The sequence below is a fragment of the Triticum dicoccoides genome, chromosome 6A (assembly GCF_002162155.2).
Source record: "Triticum dicoccoides isolate Atlit2015 ecotype Zavitan chromosome 6A, WEW_v2.0, whole genome shotgun sequence".
NCBI classification, from domain to species: domain Eukaryota; kingdom Viridiplantae; phylum Streptophyta; class Magnoliopsida; order Poales; family Poaceae; genus Triticum; species Triticum dicoccoides.
Window position 1 is genome coordinate 565,578,287 of NC_041390.1, and position 23,771 is coordinate 565,602,057.

Below are 23,771 nucleotides of genomic sequence, written 5' to 3' on the forward strand. Positions count from 1 at the left end.
CGGATACCGTAGGAGTGCTTTGGGTGTGCCAAACGTCACAACGTAACTGGGTGGCTATAAAGGTACACTACAGGTATCTCCGAAAGTGTCTGTTGGGTTGGCACGAATCGAGACTGGATTTGTCACTCCGTGGAAACGGAGAGGTATCTCTGGGCCCACTCGATAGGACATCATCATAATGTGCAAAATGTGATCAAGGAGTTGATCACGGGATGATGTGTTACGGAACGAGTAAAGAGACTTGCCGGTAACGAGATTGAACAAGGTATCGGGATACCGACGATCGAATCTCGGGCAAGTATCATACCGATAGACAAAGGGAATTGTATACGGGATTGATTGAATCCTTGACATCGTGGTTCATCCGATGAGATCATCGTGGAGCATGTGGGAGCCAACATGGGTATCCATATCCCGCTGTTGGTTATTGACCGAAGAGTTGTCTCGGCCATGTCTGCATGACTCCCGAGCCCGTAGGGTCTACACACTTAAGGTTCGATGACGCTAGGGTTATAGGGAATTGATGTACGTGGTTACCGAATGTTGTCCGGAGTCCCGGATGAGATCCAGGACGTCACAAGGAGTTCCGGAATGGTCTGGAGGTAAAGATTTATATATGGGAAGTCATCATACGGTCACCGGAATAATTCGGGGGTTACCGGTATTGTACCGGGACCACCGGAGGGGTTCCGAGGGTCCACCGGGAGGGTCCACCTGCCCCGGAGGGCCCTATGGGCTGTGTGTGGAGAGGGACCAGCCCCTTAGTGGGTTGGGCGCCTCCCCCCCTAGGGCCCATGCGCCTAGGGTTTGGGGGAACCCTAAAGGGGGGCGCCTTGCCTTGGGGGGCAAGTCAACCCCCCTGGCCGCCGCCCCCTCCTCAGATTGGATCTGAGGGGGCCGGCCCCCTCTCCCTTGCCCCTATATATATGTGGGGGTGGGAGGGCAGCCGCACCCAAGTTCTGGCGCAGCCCTCCCCCTCTCCCAAGTCCTCCTCCTCTCCCGTGGTGCTTGGCGAAGCCCTGCAGGATTGCCACGCTCCTCCTTCACCACCATGCCGTCGTGCTGCTGCTGGATGGAGTCTTCCCCAACCTCTCCTTCTCCCCTTGCTGGATCAAGGTGTAGGAGACGTCACCGGGCTGCACGTGTGTTGAACGCGGAGGCGCCGTGGTTCGGCGCTTAGATCGGAATCAACCGCGATCTGAATCACTACGAGTACGACTCCTTCATCCGCATTCTTGCAACTCTTCCGCTTAGCGATCTACAAGGGTATGTAGATGCACTCCCCTTCCCCTCGTTGCTAGATTACTCCATAGATTGATCTTGGTGATGCGTAGAAAATTTTAAATTTCTGCTACGATCCCCAACACCAACAAGCGCCAGGGACCGGTGGAGACAGTCGATTCGGTGGCGGGCATCATTCTCTCCGACTCCCTCCAGGCGGCCAAGGCGGTCGTCGAGTGTCGGGTGGTCAACAGGCGGCGGGGAGACTCGCCTTTCCCTGCGAGGGGGAGGAGGCGGACAGTCGTCCCGTCGTTCCACTGCTCTTGGGCGTCCGTCTTGGTCGTGCTCTATGGTGATACGAGTCCGACTGTGGCTAGCAGCCAGCTCCTTGTCTTTTCTTCCATGGACACCACCGGTCGGCGTCCGAGATGTCGTGCCTTGGTCTCGGTGGGGATGCAGGTCGTCATTCTGCCGACGCAGCGCATCGGTGCGGCAGCCGGCCTCGTTCTGCTCGGCAGCCACGTCGAGGAGCCGCTGAACGCGCTCCGCCATCAGGCGATGCTCCTCGCCCTCGAACTTGTCCAGCTCGTCTGCTGCCGCTTGGGCAGCTCGGATGTTTTCCGCCGGCGTGGCGTAGATGGGGCGATCTGCCCCGAACAGGTTAGCGATGCCCACGCCACACTGCTGGACTACGCCAAGGCGGCTGGGCCCGGTGGGAGCCGGCGTGCCACCCACAGCGCGGTCCATCTCGCGCTGATAGGCCTCCGACAGGCGTCTCATGCTGGCAAGCTTCTTGGCGCCTTCAACAAGCTGAAGGCGGCGCGCCTCCAGCGTCTCGGTGTCGGCATCTTCAGGAATGGGCGCGGTCAGGTCTTGTTGTGCCGCATCAAGCGGGTCGTGAGCACCTCCATCGGAGTGCTCGCCGTGACCGATGACAAGTACCTCCGTGACGGTGCTTCCGCCGCTCTCCGCGCGAGGGAGCGGCTCGTCGTAGACCACCACGTTGGTGGGGAACGCGTCAAGCGATGCGGTGTCGGAGTCGACCAGCATCGGGTCGGTGGAGCCTATGGACTCCAAGTCCACAGCAGGCTCGCTGGCGACGTGGAGTTGGTCGAGGAGGCCCGCGAGGAGGCTCTCGGGGCCGCCTGTGCCCGCGTCGGATGCGGGCTCGTCGAAGAGGCGGACCACACCGACAAGATCGGCGAGGCAACTGGCCGCACAGGCGATTTCCACGCCAAGCAGCGCGTTGGCGCAGACACCGTCTAGAATGCCGGGCTGGCTGTGCTCGCCAGGGAGAAAAAGGGTTCCCGTCCAGAACAGGTCTTTGGACGACGGTGCACCTCGCCCCATGGTGGGCGCCAAATGTTGGGGGTTGGGTGCGACATAAGCCAAAGGATGGCTTATCATGGTGGGAGTGAGTAGAACGTCGCCGGTGCCCGGAAGCGGGATTAGGTGTAGACACGAACACCGGCGTACTTTACCCAGGTTCGGGGCTCTCCTAGGAGATAACACCCCTAGTCCTGCTCTGCGGGGTCTCCACATGATCACTAAGGCAAAGTGAGTACAAGGGTGCTCCTCGAGCTGTATGTTGGAGGTAGGAGAAGGCAAGGCTAGCTTTCTCCTTCCTATATCTTTGGTCTAGTTCTAATGGGTCTGAACTCTTTGCATGGGTGCCCTCGGGGGTTTATATAGGCCTGCCCCCCAGGGGTACAAGGGTAATATGACTGGGCCAGGCCCAGCCGTCAGTCTCTTCGGCTGCCGATTTCTCCGCCGACTGCTGGGGCCCGCCGATTGGGGGGGCCCGCCGACTGGTCTGGTACGGAGCCGACAGGCCGTACCCGCCGCTTGGGGGTCTTGCCGGCTGCTGATCACTGTAGCTGCGCTTCTAATGACGCAGGCTTGGTCGAAGGATCATGGCTATAGCACCGCCATCATGTCTGGTTAAGGGCGCGTGGGGCCCGTGGGATGAGCAGGCCGACTCCTAGGGGCCGACTCCCATCGGGTCCGATTGGTAGGGCTCTTCGCCGTATTTTGGACTCTCGCTGACTGGTGGGGCCCGTCGTGCTTGGGCCGTATAGACAAGCCATCGTGGGAGCAGGACTCCGCCTGCCTGTAATGATGTCAGGGCAGGCATGGCAACAGTGCCGCGCTGGTTGGGGCTCCTCGTTGGTACAGCGCACTGTGGCTGCGCCGACCCTTAGGAAGGGGAGGGGATGGGCTCCACTGTAGCCATCCCCTGTCCCGTCCCCCTTGATGTGGGTATGGGCTTCGAAGGGGCCGCGGGCCGATTCCTCGGAGCCAGCATCTCTGGAAGCCGCCTGGCAGGAGTCGACTTGTCTCGACCTCGCCTTCTGGACTCGACCGTCTACGGGCATCCGGCTGTTTCTCCAGCCGGCTTCCAGAAGGCGGCTCTTTACCTTGGCATCCTGAGGGGCGCGGTCAGCCCCGATCTCTCGAAAGGCTATGGGCGTCGGGTTAGCCTACCCGTGGCCCATTACTCCGACAAATAGCTAGCCCCCACTACTAGGAATTCTCTATCCTCTCCTTGAGCCACATCATCAAAATTGATGTAGCCGTTAGATGAAGTAAATCTGTCCATAATAGCCGTCTGATCTAGACGTTGAGAGGCTTGATACGTCCATTTTGCATCATGCTTTTATATCGATATTTAATGCATTATGGACTATTATTTCACTTTATGTCACAATACTTATGGCTATTCTCTCTTATTTTACAAGGTTTACATAAGGAGGGAGAATGCCGGCAGCTGGAATTTTGGGCTCGAAAAGGAGCAAATATTAGAGACCTATTCTGCGCAACTCCAAAGTCCTGAAACTCCACGAAACATCTTAAAATAAATAAAGAAAAATCCTCACCAAAGATGAAGGCCAGGGGGCCCACACCCTGCTCACGAGGGTGGGGGGCGCGCCCCCCTCCTAGGGCGCGCCCCCTACCTTGTGGGCCCCCTGGTGGGTCTCCAACGTTCATCTTCTGCTATATGAAGTCTTTCAATGAGAAAAAAATGAGGAAATTTTCGGGACGAGACTCCGCCGCCACGAGGCGGAACCTTGGCAGAACCAATCTAGATTTCCGGCAGAGCTGTTCTGCCGGGGATACTTCCCTCCGGGAGGGGGAAATCATCACCATCGTCATCACCAACGCTCCTCTCATCGGGAGAGGGCAATCTCCATCAACATCTTCACGAGCACCATCTCATCACCAAACCCTAGTTCATCTCTTGTATCCAATTCTTGTCTCAAAGTCCGGGATTGGTGCTAGTAGGTTGCTAGTAGTGTTGATTACTCCTTGTAGTTGATGCTAGTTGGTTTATTTGGTGGGAGATCATATGTTCAGATCTATATGCATATTATTACCCCTCTAATTATGAACATGAATATGCTTTGTGAGTAATTACGTTTGTTCCTGAGGACAAGGGAGAAGTCTTGCTATTAGTAGTCATGTGAATTTGGTATTCGTTTGATATTTTGGTAAGATGTATGTTGTCTAGCCTCTAGTGGTGTTATGTGAACATCGACTACATAACACTTCACCATTATTTGGGCCTAGAGGAAGGCATTGGGAAGTAATAAGTAGATGATGGGTTGCTAGAGTGATAGAAGCTTAAACCCTAGTTTATGTGTTGCTTCCTAAGGGGCTGATTTGGATCCACATGTTTCATGCTATGGTTAGGTTTACCTTAATACTTTTGTTGTAGTTGCGGATGCTTGCAATAGAGGTTAATCATAAGTGGGATGCTTGTTCAAGTAAGAACAACACCCAAGCACCGGTCCACCCACATATCAAATTATCAAAGTATCGAACGCAAATCATATGAACGTGATGAAAACTAGCTTGACGATATTCCCATGTGTCCTTGGGAGCGCTTTTCCTATTATAAGAGTTTGTTCCGGCTTGTCCTTTGCTACAAAAAGGATTGGGCCACCTTGCTGCACTTTATTTACTTTTGTTACTTGTTGCTCCTTACAATTTATCTTATCACAAAACTATTTGTTACCACTTATTTCAGTACTTGCAGAGAATACCTTGCTGAAAACCGCTTATCATTTCCTTCTGCTCCTTGTTGGTTTCGACACTCTTATCAAAAGGACTACGATAGATCCCCTATACTTGTGGGTCATCAAGACTCTTTTCTGGCGCCGTTGCCGGGGATTGTAGCGCCTTTGGTAGGTGGAATTTGGTAAGGAAAAATTTATATAGTGTGCTAAAATTTACTATCACTTTCTACTATGGAAAGTAATTCTCTGAGGGGCTTGTTCGGGGTATCTTCACCCCGTCCAGTAGAGAAAAGAGTTGCTCCTCAACCTACTGAACCTATTGAAAATGAAACTCCTTTTGAATTTCCTTCGGGTATGATGGAAAAACTGCTAGCTAACCCTTTTACAGGAGATGGAACAAAGCATCCTGATGAGCACTTAATATATGTGGATGAAGTTTGTGGATTATTTAAGCTTGCAGGTGTACCCAATGATGTTGCTAAGAAGAAGGTCTTCCCTTTATCTTTGAAGGGAGATGCATTTATATGGTATAGGCTATGTGATGATATGAGATCATGGAACTATAAAAGATTGAAATTGGAATTTCATCAGAAGTATTACCCTATGCATCTTGTTCATCATGATCGCAATTATATATATAATTTCTGGCCTCGCGAAGGAGAAAGCATCGCTCAAGCTTGGGGGAGGCTTAAATCAATGTTATATTCATGCCCAATCATGAGCTCTCGAGAGAAATAATTATGCAAAGTTTTTATGCTCGGCTTTCTCATTATAATCAAACCATGCTCGATACTTTTTGTGCTGGCTCTTTTATGATGAAGACTATTGAATTCAGATGGAATTTATTGGATAGAATTAAACGCAACTTGAAGATTGGGACCTCGACGAAGGTAAAGAGTCAGGTATGACACCAAAGTTTGATTGTGTTAAATCTTTTATGGATACTGATATTTTCCGTAAGTTTAGCACTAAATATGGACTTGACTCTGAGATAGCAGCTTCTTTCTGTGAATCTTTTGCTACTTGTGTTGATCTCCCTAAGGAGAAGTGGTTTAAATATCATCCTCTCATAGAAGTAAAAGTAACTGCACCTATTAAAGTTGAAGAAAAAACTGTCATTTATAATGATCCTATTGTTCCTACTTCTTATGTTGAGAAACCACATTTCCCTGTTAGAGTAAAGGATCATGCTAAAGCTTCAACTGTTGTTCATAAAAGCAATATTAGAACTTATACACATCCTGAGCAAGTTAAAGTAGAACCTAATATTGCTATTGTTAAAGATCTCTTGTCTGATAATATTGATGGGCATGTTATTCAGTTTGATGGTGAAACTGCTAGAATTGCTAAACCTTGTGCTAAAGATAAACATAGACCTGTGGTAGGCGTGCCTGTTATTTCTGTTAAAATAGGAGATCATTGTTATCATGGCTTATGTGATATGGGTGCTAGTGCTAGTGTTATACCTTATGACTTGCATAAAGAAATCAAGCGTGAAATTGCACCTGCTGAATTAGAAGATATTGATGTCACAATTAAACTTGCCAATAGAGATACTATTTCAGCGATGGGAATTGTTAGAGATGTTGAAGTCTTGTGTGGGAAAACTAAATATCCTGCTGATTTTCTTGTTCTTACTTCCCCGCAAGATAGCTTTTGTCCCATTATATTTGGTAGACCCTTCTTGAACACTGTTAATGCTAGGATAGATTGTGAAAAGAATGTTGTTACTATTGGCTTGGATGATATGGTTCATGAGTTTAATTTTTCTAAATTTAGTAAACAACATCGTGAGGAAGAATTGCCTAGTAAGGATGAAATTATTGGTCTTGCTTCTATTGCCGTACCTCCTAGTGATCCTTTAGAACACTATTTGCTAGACCATGAAAATGATATGTTCATGAATGAAAGAAGGGAAATAGATGAAGTATTCTTTAAACAGGAACCTATTCTGCAACACAACTTGCCTGTTGAAATTTTAGGGGATCCTCTTCCACCCAAGGGTGATCCCATGTTTGAGCTTAAACCGTTGCCTGATAATCTTAAATATGCTTATCTTGATGAAAAGAAGATATATCCTTTTATTATTAGTGCTAACCTTTCAGAGCATGAAGAAGAAAGATTATTGAAAACTCTGAAGAAGCATCGTGCTGCTATTGGATATACTCTTGATGATCTTAAGGGAATTTGTCCCACTCTATGTCAACATAAAATAAATTTGGAAGCAGATGCCAAACCAGTTCGTGATCCTCAACGACGTCTGAATCCTAAAATGAAAGAAGTGGTAAGAAAAGAAATACTCAAGCGTCTGGAGGCAGGTATAATTTATCCCGTTGCTGATAGTCAGTGGGTAAGTCCTGTCCATTGTGTCCCTAAGAAGGGAGGTATTACTGTTGTTCCTAATGATAAAGATGAATTGATTCCACAAAGAATTATCACAGGTTATAGGATGGTAATTGATTTCCGCAAATTAAATAAAGCTACTAAGAAAGATCATTACCCCTTACCTTTTATTGATCAAATGCTAGAAAGATTATGCAAACATACACACTATTGCTTTATAGATGGTTATTCTGGTTTCTCTCAAATACCTGTGTCGGCTAGAGATCAATCAAAGACTAGTTTTACAAGCCCTTTTGGTACTTTTGCTTATAGACGTATGCCTTTTGGTTTATGTAATGCACCTGCTACCTTTCAAAGATGCATGATGGCTATATTCTCTGACTTTTGTGAAAAGATTTGTGAGGTTTTCATGGACGATTTTTCCGTCTATGGTTCCTCTTTTGATGATTGCTTGAGCAATCTTGATCGAGTTTTGCAGAGATGTGAAGAAACTAATCTTGTCTTGAATTGGGAAAAGTGCCACTTTATGGTTAATGAAGGTATTGTCTTGGGGAATAAGGTTTCTAAAAGAGGTATTGAAGTTGATAAAGCCAAGGGCAATGCTATTGAAAAGATGCCATCTCCCAAGGACATCAAAGGTATAAGAAGTTTCCTTGGTCACGCCGGATTTTACAGGAGGTTCATTAAGGACTTCTCAAAAATTTCTCAGCCTCTGACTAATTTATTGCAAAAAGATATACCATTTGTCTTTGATGATGATTGTGTAGAAGCATTTGAAATACTTAAGAAAGCATTAGTCTCGGCACCTGTTGTTCAGCCACCTGATTGGAATTTGCCCTTTGAAATTATGTGTGATGCTAGTGATTATGCTGTAGGTGCTGTTCTAGGGCAAAGAGTTGATAAGAAATTAAATGTTATTCATTATGCTAATAAGACTCTAGACAATGCTCAAAGAAATTATGCTACTACTGAAAAAGAGCTTTTAGCAGTTGTATTTGCTTGTGATAAGTTCAGACCTTATATTGTTGATTCTAAAGTAACTATTCACACTGATCATGCTGCTATTAAATACCTTATGGAAAAGAAAGATGCTAAACCTAGACTTATTAGATGGGTTCTCTCGCTACAAGAATTTGATTTGCATATTGTTGATAGAAAGGGTGCTGAGAACCCCGTTGCAGACAACTTGTCTAGGTTAGAGAATGTTCTTGATGACCCACTACCTATTAATGGTAGCTTTCCTAATGAACAATTAAATGTTATAAGTACTTCTCGTGGTACTCCATGGTATGCTGATTATGCTAATTATATTGTTGCTAAGTTTATACCACCTAGCTTCACATACCAGCAAAAGAAAAAGTTTTTCTATGACTTGAGACATTACTTTTGGGGTGACCCACATCTTTATAAAGAAGGAGTAGATGGTGTTATTAGACGTTGTGTACCTGAGCATGAAAAGGAACGGATCCTACGCAAGTGTCATTCCGAAGCTTATGGAGGACACCACGCTGGAGACAGAACTGCACATAAGGTATTGCAATCTGGTTTTTATTGGCCTACGCTCTTCAAGGATGCCCGTAAGTTTGTCTTGTCTTGTGATGAATGTCAAAGAATTGGTAATATTAGTAGATGTCAAGAAATGCCTATGAATTATTCACTTGTTATTGAACCATTTGATGTTTGGGGCTTTGATTATATGGGACCTTTTCCTGCCTCTAATGGATACACACATATTCTAGTTGTTGTTGATTACGTTACTAAGTGGGTAGAAGCTATTCTAACTAGTAGTGCTGATCATAACACTTCTATTAAAATGCTTAAGGAAGTTATTTTTCCGAGGTTTGGAGTCCCTAGATATTTAATGACTGATGGTGGTTCACACTTTATTCATGGTGCTTTCGTAAAATGCTTGCTAAGTATGATGTTAATCATAGAATTGCATCTCCTTATCACCCACAGTCTAGTGGTCAAGTAGAGTTGAGCAATAGAGAGCTCAAATTAATTTTGCAAAATACTGTTAATAGGTCTAGAAAGAATTGGTCCAAGAAACTTGATGATGCATTATGGGCTTATAGAACTGCATACAAAAATCTTGTGGGTATGTCTCCGTATAAAATGGTTTATGGAAAAACATGTCACTTACCTCTCGAACTAGAACATAAGGCATATTGGGCTATTAAAGAGCTTAACTATGATTTCAAACTTGCCGGTGAGAAGAGGTTATTTGATATTAGCTCACTTGATGAATGGAGAACCCAAGCTTATGAAAATGCCAAGTTGTTTAAAGAAAAAGTTAAAAGATGGCATGACAAAAGGATACAAAAGCGTGAGTTTAATGTAGGTGATTATGTATTGCTATACAACTCTCGTTTAAGATTTTTTGCAGGAAAACTTCTCTCTAAATGGGAAGGCCCCTATGTTATTGAGGAGGTCTATCGTTCTGGTGCCATAAAAATCAACAACTTCGAGGGCACAAATCCGAAGGTGGTAAACGGTCAAAGAATCAAACATTATATCTCAGGTAATCCCATAAATGTTGAAACCAATATTATTGAAACCGTAACCCCGGAGGAATACATAAGGGACACCTTCCAGACCATTTCAGACTCCCAAAAGGAATAGGTATGTGGTACGGTAAGTAAACCGACTCCAAAACAATTTTTAAGGCAATATTTCTCCGTCTTGGAATATTTAGAAAAATAGAAAAATAAGTAGCAATCCGGGAAGGACACGAGGGCCCCACGAGGGTGGTGGGCGCGCCCTACCCCTCTGGGCGCGCCCCCTCCCTCATGAGCACCATGTGTGCCTTCCGGACTCCGTTTTCTTGCACAATACGTATTTTGGTCGGTAAAAATTCATCATATAACCTCCCGAAGGTTTTGACTCCCATATCACGCAGATATCCTCTGTTTTCATTTCTAGTTGTCCCGTTGCAGATTAAATCAACATGTCTTCCCAGGATTTGGAAGGAGAAAGCTATGTGGATGACTACTTAGCAAATCCTAAGGTCTATGGAGATGTGGAACACGATGGATGGACCACGGAGGAAGAAGAGAACTATGAACCCAAGGGGAAGGAGGAGACGAGCTGAGATGAAGATGAAGCACCATTACCTCAACCTGGGGACATGCACGTGGAGTTCAAAAAGTCAAGTCTCCCTGATAGGGTAAAGAAACCCAAGTTCGAGTTTATCCCTTTTCGTCTCTTGCAGGAAAATAAGCAGGACCTATGCAAAAAGATATTAACCCTGGAGTGGGAGATTGATGATCTAAGGGATCAAAATGCCGTCCTTAAGCGCAAATTAAGGGAGAAGCCTAAGCCATCAACTAAGCCAACATCACCACCACCTTCTTCACCGACAAAGGAGACATAATCACATGGGTATGGGTACTCCCCTTGGCAACTGCCAAGCTTGGGGGAGGTGCCCCGGTATCGTATCACCATCACAACTCCTATCTTTACCGTTTTTCTTAGTTCGATCCTAATAGTAGTATCTTGATCTAGTAGAATAAAGTTTATGGCATTATCTAGTTTTGAGTTTTGCTTTATGATCTCTCTTTGTAATCGAGTCCGTGAGCTATATATAATAAAGATTAGTGTTTAGTCAAGGGCTTGATTATTTTGCCATGATCTTGGGTGAATAAAAGAAAGAAGAAAAGAATAAAAAGAAACAAAAAGTTCATATTGATCTTATTGAGAGTAATGACTTCACATAGAAAGAGTATGATGATTAAAAGTTGTTGGGAGTTGGCAGACATAGCTTTGATCATTGTTGCAATTAATAGGAAGTAATAAGGAAAGAGAGGTTTTCACATATAGATATATTATCATTGACATCTTTTATGATTGGGAGCACTCATTAAAATATGACATGCTAAAGGGTTGATGTTGGACAAGGAAGACAACGTAATGAGTTATGTCTTTCTTATATCTGAGATAAAGTATGTTGTCATGGATCCTCTAACTTGTTGAGATTACCTTTCCCCCTCATGCTAGCCAAATTCTCAGCACCAAGTAGAAATACTACTTGTGCTTCCAAATACCCTTAAACCAGTTTTGCCATGAGAGTCCACCATATCTACCTATGGATTGAGTAAGATCCTTCAAGTAAGTTTTCATCGGTGCAAAGCAATAAAAATTGCTCTAAATATGTATGATTGATTGGTGTGGGAGAAATAAGCTTTATACAATCTTGTAATGTGGAAGTAATAAAAGCGATGGACTGCATAATAAAGGTTCATATCACAAGGGGCAATATAAAGTGACGTTCTTTCGCATTGAGATTTTGTGCATCCAACCATAAAAGCGCATGGCAACCTCTACTTCCCTCTGCGAAGGGCCTATCTTTTATTATTATCTTCTACCTTATGCAAGAGTCACGGTGATCTTCACCTTTCCTTTTTCATTTTATCCTTTGGCAAGCTCAGCATGTTGGAAAGAACATGATATATATATATCTAATTGGATATAGGGGAGCATGAATTATTATTGTTGACATTACCCTTGAGGTAAAAGGTTGTGGGGCAAAACTATAAGCCCCTATCTTTCTTTGTGTCTGATTAAAACTTCATAACCACAAGTATTGCGTGAGTGTTAGCAATTATGAAGGACTAAATTATAGTTGAGTATGTGGACTTGCTTTTTAGCTCTGACATAGACTCGTTCCGATGTTATGATAAGTTGCAATTGCTTCAGTGACTGAGATTATAGTTTGTCGGAGCCCAATAAGGTTTATGATTTATACTTTTGCATTGTGAATAGATCATCACTTGAACATAAGTAATCATATGACAAAATCTATATATGTTGTTGTTATGAGAATAATCATGATGCCTTCATGTCCGTATTTTATTTTTATTGACGCCTCTACCTCTAAACATGAGGACATATTTATTGTTATCGGCTTTTCGCTTGAGGACAAGCGAGGTCTAAGCTTGGGGGAGTTGATACGTCCATTTTGCATCATGCTTTTATATCGATATTTATTGCATTATGGACTGTTATTTCACTTTATGTCACAATACTTATGGCTATTCTCTCTTATTTTACAAGGTTTACATAAGGAGGGACAATGCCGGCAGTTGGAATTCTGGGCTGGAAAAGGAGCAAATATTAGAGACCTATTCTGTGCAACTCCAACAGTCCTGAAACTCCACGGAACATCTTAAAATAAATAAAGAAAAATCCTTGCCAAAGATGAAGGCCAGGGGGCCCACACCCTGCTCACGAGGGTGGGGGGGCGCGCCCCCCTCCTAGGGCGCGCCCCCTACCTCGTGGGCCCCCTAGTGGGTCTCCGACGTCCATCTTCTGCTATATGAAGTCTTTCGATGAGAAAAAAAAAGGAGGAACTTTCCAGGAGGAGACTCCGCCGCCACGAGGCGGAACCTTGGTGGAACCAATCTTGAGCTCCGGCAGAGCTGTTCTGCCGGGGATACTTCCCTCCAGGAGAGGGAAATCATCACCATCGTCATCACCAACGCTCCTCTCATCGGGAGAGGGCAATCTCCATCAACATCTTCACCAGCACCATCTCATCTCCAAACCCTAGTTCATCTCTTGTATCCAATTCTTGTCTCGAAGTCCGGGATTGGTGCTAATAGGTTGCTAGTAGTGTTGGTTACTCCTTGTAGTTGATGCTAGTTGGTTTATTTGGTGGAAGATCATATGTTCAGATCCTATATGCATATTATTACCCCTCTGATTATGAACATGAATATGCTTTGTGAGTAATTACGTTTGTTCCTGAGGACAAGGGAGAAGTCTTGCTATTAGTAGTCATGTGAATTTGGTATTCGTTTGATATTTTGATAAGATGTATGTTGTCTAGCCTCTAGTGGTGTTATGTGAACGTCGACTACATAACACTTCACCATTATTTGGGCCTAGAGGAAGGCATTGGGAAGTAATAAGTAGATGATGGGTTGCTAGAGTGACAGAAGCTTAAACCCTAGTTTATGCGTTGCTTCGTAAGGGGCTGATTTGGATCCACATGTTTCATGCTATGGTTAGGTTTACCTTAATACTTTTGTTGTAGTTGCGGATACTTGCAATAGAGGTTAATCATAAGTGGGATGCTTGTTCAAGTAAGAACAACACCCAAGCACCAGTCCACCCACATATCAAATTATCAAAGTATCGAACGCGAATCATATGAACGTGATGAAAACTAGCTTGACGATATTTCCATGTGTCCTCGGGAGCGCTTTTCCTATTATAAGAGTTTGTTTCGGCTTGTCCTTTGCTACAAAAAGGATTGGGCCACCTTGCTGCACTTCATTTACTTTTGTTACTTGTAGCTCATTACAATTTATCTTATCACAAAACTATCTGTTACCACTTATTTCAGTACTTGCAGAGAATACCTTGCTGAAAACCGCTTATCATTTCCTTCTGCTCCTCGTTGGGTTCGACACTCTTACTTATCGAAAGGACTACGATAGATCCCCTATACTTGTGGGTCATCAAGGCTCCGCACTTAGCCACATGCAAGCATGCAGAAATACCGTGGCACATGCATGTGAGTGGGTTTTAAATCACATCAACATGTCTGCATGCAAGAATGCACCGGTAGCATGCATGTAAGTGAGCTTTTAAGTCCCATTAACATGTCAAAAAGAAAAATACAATCCCATTATGCAGTAGGAGTTGGTTGATCTTTTTTCCTTACGTGGGATGATATAAATGATGATGGGAGTTTATTTAGTTTGGCTACCACATTTGTCATGAGGTTATAGAGTTTTTTTAGTTCTATGAAATCAATAATTTTGCGCAGAGAGATATACCGCTGTTCCGCGGCAATGCGCGGGGACTCATCTAGTAATATTTAGGAACGGAGGGAGTACTATGTAAAGAGTTAGGTGTCGCACGGTGATAGTGTGAGGTGGGCCATGTAATCACTGAGCCTGCGTGTTTTCACTGCTCTTGCATGCCTCCGCTGTGAGAGTGGAGAAAATTGTAATCTAGTAGTAGTACCTCCTTTCGCCGAAAGTGTGGGACATCTAGCAGTCCTACCACCTCAGTAATAAAGACCAATGAGTCGTCAAATCACATAGAACCAGTAGTAAGTTGGATGGACGAAGCAACCATCACTCTTGCGCCAGTGAGAGGTCACGTCCGCTCTGCCCGGGCATGAATGCGGCATCGATTCTTTGGAGCGGCGCTGACCATTCCGGGCGGGAAGCACGCGCGGGCGATGGAGGGGCTTTGGGTGGGCCAGGCTGGTCAGGAGCGGGCATGGCAGCTGTCCGCATGTCCCTACCAGACACGCTCGGAAACGAGAGGATGCACCGACTCTCACGGCTAAATTCGTACACTACACAACATCTCTCTGTAGGAGTAGGTCGATCTGTCGCTCTCTCTAACACACACATGCTGTTAAACACACACACACACACACACACACACACACACACGCACGCACGCACCTTGGTCCCGTTGCACCTTCTAACGTGACTTATTACACCTAGATGGAGGGAGTAGTAAGTATACGAGATACGGTGGCACACTGACTTAAGTCGAATACAAGTACCCAAAATTTGTGTGCATGTTATAATAAGGATTCACTTAAAATAGTACGTGAGCGAACAGAGGGATCAATTGGACAGTGTTCCCGACCAGTAGCGAGATGTGTGAGGTAAGAAACACCGCTGGCACTTTTAATTTTTCTTATTAATTTGTTTGTTTCACCCTCTGACTGGTGGGACCCAACATACTACGTGGAGAGAGGTAAGGTGACTAAGGCTGCATTATTTCTGCACCACTTTGGATAGTCTTACCACCAAAGCCACATGACACGATTATGATTGAAATCCCAATGACTCCCACACACACAAAAAAGCACACCATGCTTGTCACACGAATGCAGGAATGTATAAAAGGTTATTTCCCTCTCGTTGAACATAACGGGAGGGTTGTGTAGCTGGTTAGCCTGTTCGCTCATCAAACTTGAGGTCTCAGGTTCGATAACTATACTTGAGCATAATTTGTGCCAGGAGGATTCTTTGACTGGTCAAAATGTTTTCTAGGGTTTGCACGCTTCACACTCTCTCTCCAGTATATATATACACGCTGGAGCCTCAACGCTTGTAGTTGCTATCTTCACACTCTCTCGCCCTCTCCCGTTGGAGCCTCAGCGCTTGTAGTTGCTCTCTTCACACTCTCTCGCCCTCTCCAGATCTAAATAAGACTTCGTTGGCCTCTCTCTCCCCTCACTGCTACTCAAAGAGCCGGCAGGATCCGTCCGTCTGGAAGGGAAGGAGGCTTAACGATGTCGCCGTCAGCGAGGGACTACCGGCGTAGCTGTTCACTTTCCACCCAGCAGCGGCACGAGAGGGCCTCCGACCCCTTATTCTTCGCCGCCGTCCCATCGCCCACCGAACCACGCCCCAAGAACCTTAAGGTATAATTTACTTACTCCACATGCATTGCTCTAGCTGCATGTATACCATGAATCTAGGACGTGGTTCAAAGAGGAAAGGAGTGGGGGAAAGTAGTGGGAAAAGTTGTATATAGCATGAATCTAGGACGTGGTTCAAAGAGGAAATGAAGGGGGAAAGTTGTATGGCATGAATCTAGGTCGTGGTTTAAAGAGGAAAGGAATGGGGGAAAGTAGCGGGGAAAGTTGTATCGCATAAATCTAGGACGTGGTTCAAAGAGGAAAGGAAGGGGCGAAAGTACTAGTTCAAAAAGGAAAGGAAGGGACAAGGCTGTAGAGTTTGAGCAGGACTAGATTTGTTGCGCTCACATAGGGAAAGGTGTCTAAAGATAACAAAACTGGGACCAACACAAATATGCTCCTTGGTTGTTTGTTCTTTGTTGCAACAGACTATGCATGACCACAGTACATCAGTAGATGCACATGGTGCTGGTGCGTCCACTGTCCCGTGCAACTCATTAGCTGTTGTTAATCTAAGGCCATGTTTGGTTAAAAACTCCCTAGTCCCTACCTTCTTGGTTCCAGGGACTAAACATGGACTAGAGGTTATTAAATGACATGCTAAAAGACCATGTTACCCCTAGTAATGAACTAATAGAGACAAGGTGCGATGCGTGGCAGGGGCAACTGTTGGAAAAAGTCCCAAAAAGACTCCCTCGGGGTCTTCTTTATTTAGTCCCAAATACCCACTTTTAGTCCCTAAAAGTCCCTCCTGTTTGGTTTAGATGGGACTAACACAGAGTTTTTTTAGTCCCTACACCAAAATGTCCCTGTAAACAAACACCCTCTAATAATGCCGCTGGAAATTTGATGCAATGCCACAGTTAAAAGAAAATTACATGTTTAACGAATTTTATTAATGCCGCTAGAAAATTAATCAATGCCACCGTTTGAGAAATGCTACTACCTTGCTTTCTTTCCCATTTAGATAAGGTAGATGCTTCTTTTTGTTGGCTTCTGTGTCATCCACCATTATTGACCACTAATTGTTTCCTTTGCACCTCTGTGTAAACAAGGTTATCTACTTCACCTCGTTGCCATTGTGACCTTTTGTTGCACTGCACAAAACACTTTTGTTTTAAGAGTATTTTATGCAGTTCAACCAAAATGTCACACCAACAACGTTGTTGATTGCTTGATCTTAGTGGAACTGCACAAGAGGAGATCTTACTTCCTATCCATTAAGGCGAATTTGGTTCAGATCTTCTTCTTGTGAGTTGTTTGAATTCCGCATCATGAGAGGTCAGTACTAGCCTTCTTTCACATGATTCTCAAGTGTGCTTTCATATGTTGTGCTACTTGTATGATAATGTTGCTTGATTTTAGTGAACTGCACAAATGGAGACAAGACTTCCAATCTGTATGTGCACCGTAATATCCCATTGAGGTAAGATAATGATATTTCACAACTGCTGGCCTGTATTTTGCCACTTTCATCAGAAAATTAAGTTTAGTACTATACTTGTGCTCCCTAATTGACACGCCAAACCTTACATTGAAGGCGAAGCTTGTCTGTTATTGAACCAAGTGATGAAGGGGAAGAACAAGCGGAAGAAAAACAAAAATCAACTCCCGGTGCTGTAATGAAGCACTGGAAGTGTGATGACACAAGTAATGATATAGTTTTGCATCTTAATTTATTGCTATGGCTGGAACGAGCAATTGTTTTGCCACTGATTTGATGCCACTCTTAATGTAATATGTAATTATCTCTACTTGTGCAAACAGGGATCTTCTTTGAAGATACCATATATTTTAGTGGAACTGCACAAGAAGATGTTGGAAGCATTAAACTAATCGAGGAGTATATAGTAAGCATGGCCACCACCGTAGATAGCAACAGATGGTTCCGGAGAAGTCCTTCATCTGTATGCTCTACACAATAAGCCTCCTGACAAAGGTTGGTACTCGCCCACTGATTTCATCCATATGATTGAGCTTTGTCATCTCTATTGGTGTTGTGCTACTGTTTAGATACTGTCATGAAAAAGTGGTATTGTCCTTGAGAAGTGCTTCATCTGTGATGTTTTAAATATTTCCTTTCCTTTTTTTCGAGCAAACATGGATGCTAGCATTTAGTAGTCCTCTTGTCTTTGCACAACAGGATCATCTTCCTCTGAAGAAGAATATGGAGTACGTGAAGTGACTAGTTCCGATTATGCCAGGATGAAGAAGCCATGTCTATCTTCTCATCAGAAGGAGCAGTTGAAGGATGGTTACATTACTCCCCACAAGACCAAACTAACTTCAGCTCAGAAGGACTGACAAATCTCCATTTTTTTGCTGTGATGCACGAGTACAATGTTGTTCTAGGATTCTTTCTGGTGAGTTCCATTTTTCTAAAAGTTTGCTCTACATGGACCATGTATGTGCCTGTTGAAACTGTCATTTCATAGTACAGTTTGCTTTATACTACTCACTTTTTTGTATTTGTGCAAACAGGGGTGCTCGGCTTGATTTCAATGGGAACTGCACAAAATGTTCATGAATATATCGAATCATTCATTTCCACCACAAGAAAGGAGGTGTCGATAAGTTCAAGGCGTTGCAACATATAAGGGTGAAATCATACAAGCTACGCGCGAATTTGGTTGATTTTGGTGGAACTGCACAAAAAGAACAGGTGGTTTATTTAGCACGAGGTGCCATGTCAATGTCCGAACTGATGGCAAACCCTGCCCATTCCACAATCATAGGCATTTGATATTGTGGAATGGGACAACCTTGTCAAATTTTTATCATTGATTTTAGCAAGACATGTGTTTGATATTTTCAAATGGGACGCCCTTTGCTGTCAGCAGCGTCGATCAATTTTTTCTTTATTCTTTAGTTGTGAAGTAAATATTGCCTCTGACATGTGAGTCGCTGAGATGCATAATCATCGATTGTTTTGAATGTTCTTTATGAATTGCCAGGCCTGTGTGTTTGATTGCAATGTACAGAAACGCTAAAAAGCTGCTCAAACTCTTTGTACTCCTTCTGTTCCTTTTTACTTTGCACATTGTGAAAGTGCATACTTTTTTGTATAAAATTGGTCAAAGTAGAGATACTTTGACTGCAGACAAAACTTGTATGCAGACTAGAAAGGACCGGAGGGAGTACATGTGAAACTGCTCCAATGAGGTGATCACCCTAGGAATAATGCTAGTATGTATTGTTTTGCATGTTCATCCAATGCCAGTGATAGAGGAATTCGAACTAATCGAAATAAATTCATTCATACATGGTCGGATTTCATATAAACATGCCAGATTTCATTACATTTCATACATTCTTCAACTAAAAAGGGGTGTGTTGGAGGTATAATTAATTAACCGAAGCTACCCACATGTGTCCGCTGAGCCGAACAGAAGCTTCAGTGACTTAACTGCAGGTGCTGTTGCGTAACTGACATGTGGTCTGCTGGGCCCACGTGTTAGTCAGCCAACTGCACCAGCAGTTAAGTAGAAGCAGCGTTCTTCTCCAGTGCAGCTCTCCGACTCCATGTCGCTGTCAAGAAGCTAACCGGCCGTCAATGGTCAACCCGCCTAGCTTGGCTTCAACCGGAGGGTAGCAGTGGTGGCCTTACTTGGACCCGAGCGGCGGCGACCTACCGTGTTCTACTTGGACCCGAGCGGCGGCGACCTTTCTGTGTGGCGCAGCCTCGTTGGCAGCGGGGCGGGGCCTCGGCGGAGCCGGCGATGTCTTCTGTCTCCTTGCCGGCGGGGTGGGGCCTCGGCTGAGCCGGCGATGTCCTCTGCCTCGTTGTTGGCGGGGCGGGGCCTCGGCGGAGCCGGCGTGTCCTCTGGCTCATTGTTGGCACCGCGGGGCCTCGGTAGAGCGGGGCCTCGTCGACGCCAGCAGAGCGGGGACTCGTCGGAGCCGGAATTGTCCTCTGCCTCGTCCTCGGTCTCGCCAAACATCGCCTCGCCGGATTCATCGCCCTCTTTGCTAGCCTCTTTGTAGGCAGCCACAACCTCCGCCACCTGCATGTGGTACCACCAGCGCTCGAGGCGGCCCTTGCAGGCGGAGCGGTATGAGTCGAGCAGTTCCTCCTGCTCCGCCCGCTCCGCGGCGATCTTCTCCTCCGCCTGCAGGTGCTCCTAGAGGAGATGGTGGTTATAGGCGGCGTCGGCCTGTGCCTCCCGGAACTGCTCCTCACACATCTGCCTCACCCTATCCATATGTTGGGCAGGGGCCTCACCGATGGTCATGGTGCAATGCACCGGTGAGGATGGCGCGGAGGAGGGGGTTGGCGCCGGATCATCGACTACAATGTTCTCCATTGGAACGTCGTCGTCCTTCGGCTGCCTGCCGGCCAGCCGGTCGGCAGCAATGGCTGCCATCTCCTTGTGGTCCGTTGTCCACCCGTCCCGAAGAGCGCTGGAACGTGAGGAAGCCATGGTGGGTAGTAGTGGTGTGGACAGGAGAAAGGGAACGGATGCGGATGACTGCGGCTATGGCCGGTGCAGCAGTTTATATAGCAATGGTGGGCAGGCGGAGGGACGGACGTGTGGCGCCGGAGTAGCCGCCTCGGCAACCGCGTATCATTAATGTGGGCGGCAGACGGACGGACGGACGGCACTTGTGTCGTTTGAAGGCGGAGCAATCGCCCTCACCGGGAAGCGGGGCAGGCGGCACTGACTATTTCGGGCAGAAAGCGCGCGTGGGCGAGGAGATGACTTTACTTGGAGAGGATGACAATGGGGACCCACCAGGTCCATAGCCTCACGTACACAAGTGCCTCCTTATTTTATATATATAATTTATTTTCCTTCCTCCTGGTTTCCTGACATCACGGTCCCACACCATTGTCAACCTATGTAGTGTAGTCAATAAATGAGAGAATTGCACAAGAAGCGGCCGACAGCTCGGACCAAGCAGCTCGAGCAGTATTTGTGTTTTTGAGGTGTGAGCACTGCAGAGTTTTTCGATGTTTAGCTCAGATATTAATTTTTCTCCTCTGAACAACAACGAAAACATTGCTGCAGGTATTAACTGGGCGGGTTGTGGCCCGTCTAGCCCAGGCCAGATATCCAGCCCAGATATTAATTTTTTTCAAGCTGAAAATGGCTAGCCCAACTATACTTTTTTTTAGGAATACCCAGGCAAGGTCAAGTTGTTATTCTCCGCCCCACTAGGCTGCAAATCTTTCCTAGGAGAGATGCATTAGGCTTAACAAGAAAATGGGCTTTAAGAAATAATAAATGGGATGTAATTATAAAAACTGAGCAATAACTATAAAAAAATGCACCAAACATGTGATTACTTTATAAAATATTATTTTTGGATATTGAAAATTTTAATTTCATTAATTGTTGCGAGCGCAATGTTTTGTTGGATTTTTACGTAATATAAATTTATATTGACATTGTATTTAATCTGACTAGAAATTTCGGAATAAAATAATTCGGATCCCATCAAAATGTGGGTAAATTTATTGAATTCTGTTTTGAACGGTTGGTTAAAATGGGCTGTACTTTTAACAAACTGTAAATGGGCTGTAGTAAATCTATACCAATATAAAAAGACCCAAAGGGGCAGATCCAAACCATCTCAACCGTCAAATCATGTGATCTAGCGGTTCAAATCGCTCCAATGTTGAGCACCAAACACGTTTAACGCTCTAATTACCCACCACTGCCATTGGTTATAAACATGTTTAGACTCAACGTTATCCCATGAAATCTCCATGTAATTAATATTTTACCATTCTCGCGAAAAAAGCAATTAATATATTACCAAATATCAATGTGCCACAAATATACTTTACCTAATATGACGTGTCACTAATATCCTACCTAATACGTGCATTGCACGTACATAATTACTAGTTCCATTAAAATTCAAAAATGGGCTACACATTCTTACAGATCTCAAATGGGCTATAAGTTCTCTGCCACACACTTCTGGCCTTACTAAGTTGATGCGTCCCCTAAAAAACAGAGTTGACGCGTGTGCAAGGCTTTGTCAACTTATAGTCAACACACGGTTCTAGCAGCAGTGGCCGTTGGATGTCCATCCAACGGATGCCGTGCTTCTTCTTCAATCTCGAATATTCTAGCTTCACCCGCCCAAAAAATGATTCCTCCCCCTGACATCTGGGGCGCACTGTTTCGGAAGCTGACCTGTGGACCTACTAAGTTGACGTACCAAGGGCTTTGTCAACTTAGTCAATATAAACGATTCTAGTTGCAGTGACCGTACGATGTCCATCCAACGGCCGTCATGCTTCTTCGACCTCTGGTCTTCTTGCTCCAGCCGCCCAAAGCAGCGCCGGTCGTGTCGCATGCTCCTGCCTCCCATGGCCGGCTGTGCTTCCGCGGAGGCCTCACCGCCCCTACTACTCCCACCGCTGGCCAAGCCATCCCTTCACTCACCCACACCCCCTGTTATTCTGCGGTGACGGCAGCATAGCCGAACCAGTGAACCCTCGCACTCCTCTCCGCGTGTGCATCCACTGCCGCGTCTTCCCCGGCTCCGCGTTGTCCCCTTCCTAGGCCTTGCCGTCGTCCACCGCCCTGGTGCTCTCAGCGCGGCGTGGTCAATGTGGTCAAGGAACGACTTCCATCGGACGTGGACTGTACATGGAGAGGCTGACAGATGGGTCCACGGCAGCCGCAAGGAAGTGCCTCCTTATTATGCGCAAAATAATTATTCCTCCACCTGACAGCGGGGACCCACCGGACGGGCCACCTTATTTCGCAAAAAAATGATTCGCCCCCTGACTGCTGGGACCCACGAGCTACATCTTCGCACGCAAGGAAGTGCGTCCGAAAAAAACGATTCGCCCCCTAACTGCTGGGACCCACCAGCTACATCTTCGCACGCAAGGAAGTGCGTCCGTAAAAAAACGATTCGCCCCCCGACTGTTGGGACCCACCAGCTACACCTTCGCATGCAAGGAAGTGCGTCCGGGCAAAAAAATGATTCGCCCCCCTGACTGCTGGGACCCAGCAGCTACACCTTCGCACGCAAGGAAGTGCGTCCGGGCAAAAAAACGGTTCGCCCCCTGACTGCTGGGACCCACCAGCTACATCTTCGCGGGCAAGGAAGTGCCTGACAGTCGGGACCCACCTGGTCGAAGCGTACGTAGCGTTATCATTCTGGTCGTGAATGTGTACGTACATACTGGTCGATGTAGAGGCGCCACATGTCGTAGTAGAGGCGCGCGCGTAGCATGTAAACGTATGTACAGCGGCCAGGGTGCAAGAAAGAAAATACGGCCACGTATGTGTACATACGGGCAGGGTCTCGAACGCCTACTCGTGCATACGTACGGCCAGGGCTCGTGTACATGGCTGAGTCGAAACGGAGAAACAGTGTCGTCGTCGTGTTCATGGGGAGGCAACGGAATGCGTCGTGTTCATGGGGAGGCAACGGAATGCGTCGTGTTCATCGGGAGGCAACGGAATGCGTCGTGTTCATCGGGAGGCAACGGAACGCGTGGGAGGCAACCGGCTGGGTCGGAACAAAATGCGTGGTCGTGTTCATGGGGAGGACTTGGACGGAACAGGCGATGGAAACGAGGCCTGGCGTACCGCAAAACGGAGGAAACAGACCTCCTACGTTTGGAACGGGGTCCTGTTGATCGGGAGGGGTCTGGCGTACCGCAAAACGGAGGAAACGGACCTCCTACGGTCGAAACGGGGGTCCTGTTGATCGGGAGGGGTGTGGCATACCGCAAAACGGACGAAACGGACCTCCTACGGTCGAAACGGGGGTCCTGTTGATCGGGAAGGTGCGGCGTACCACAAAATGGATGAAACGGACCTCCT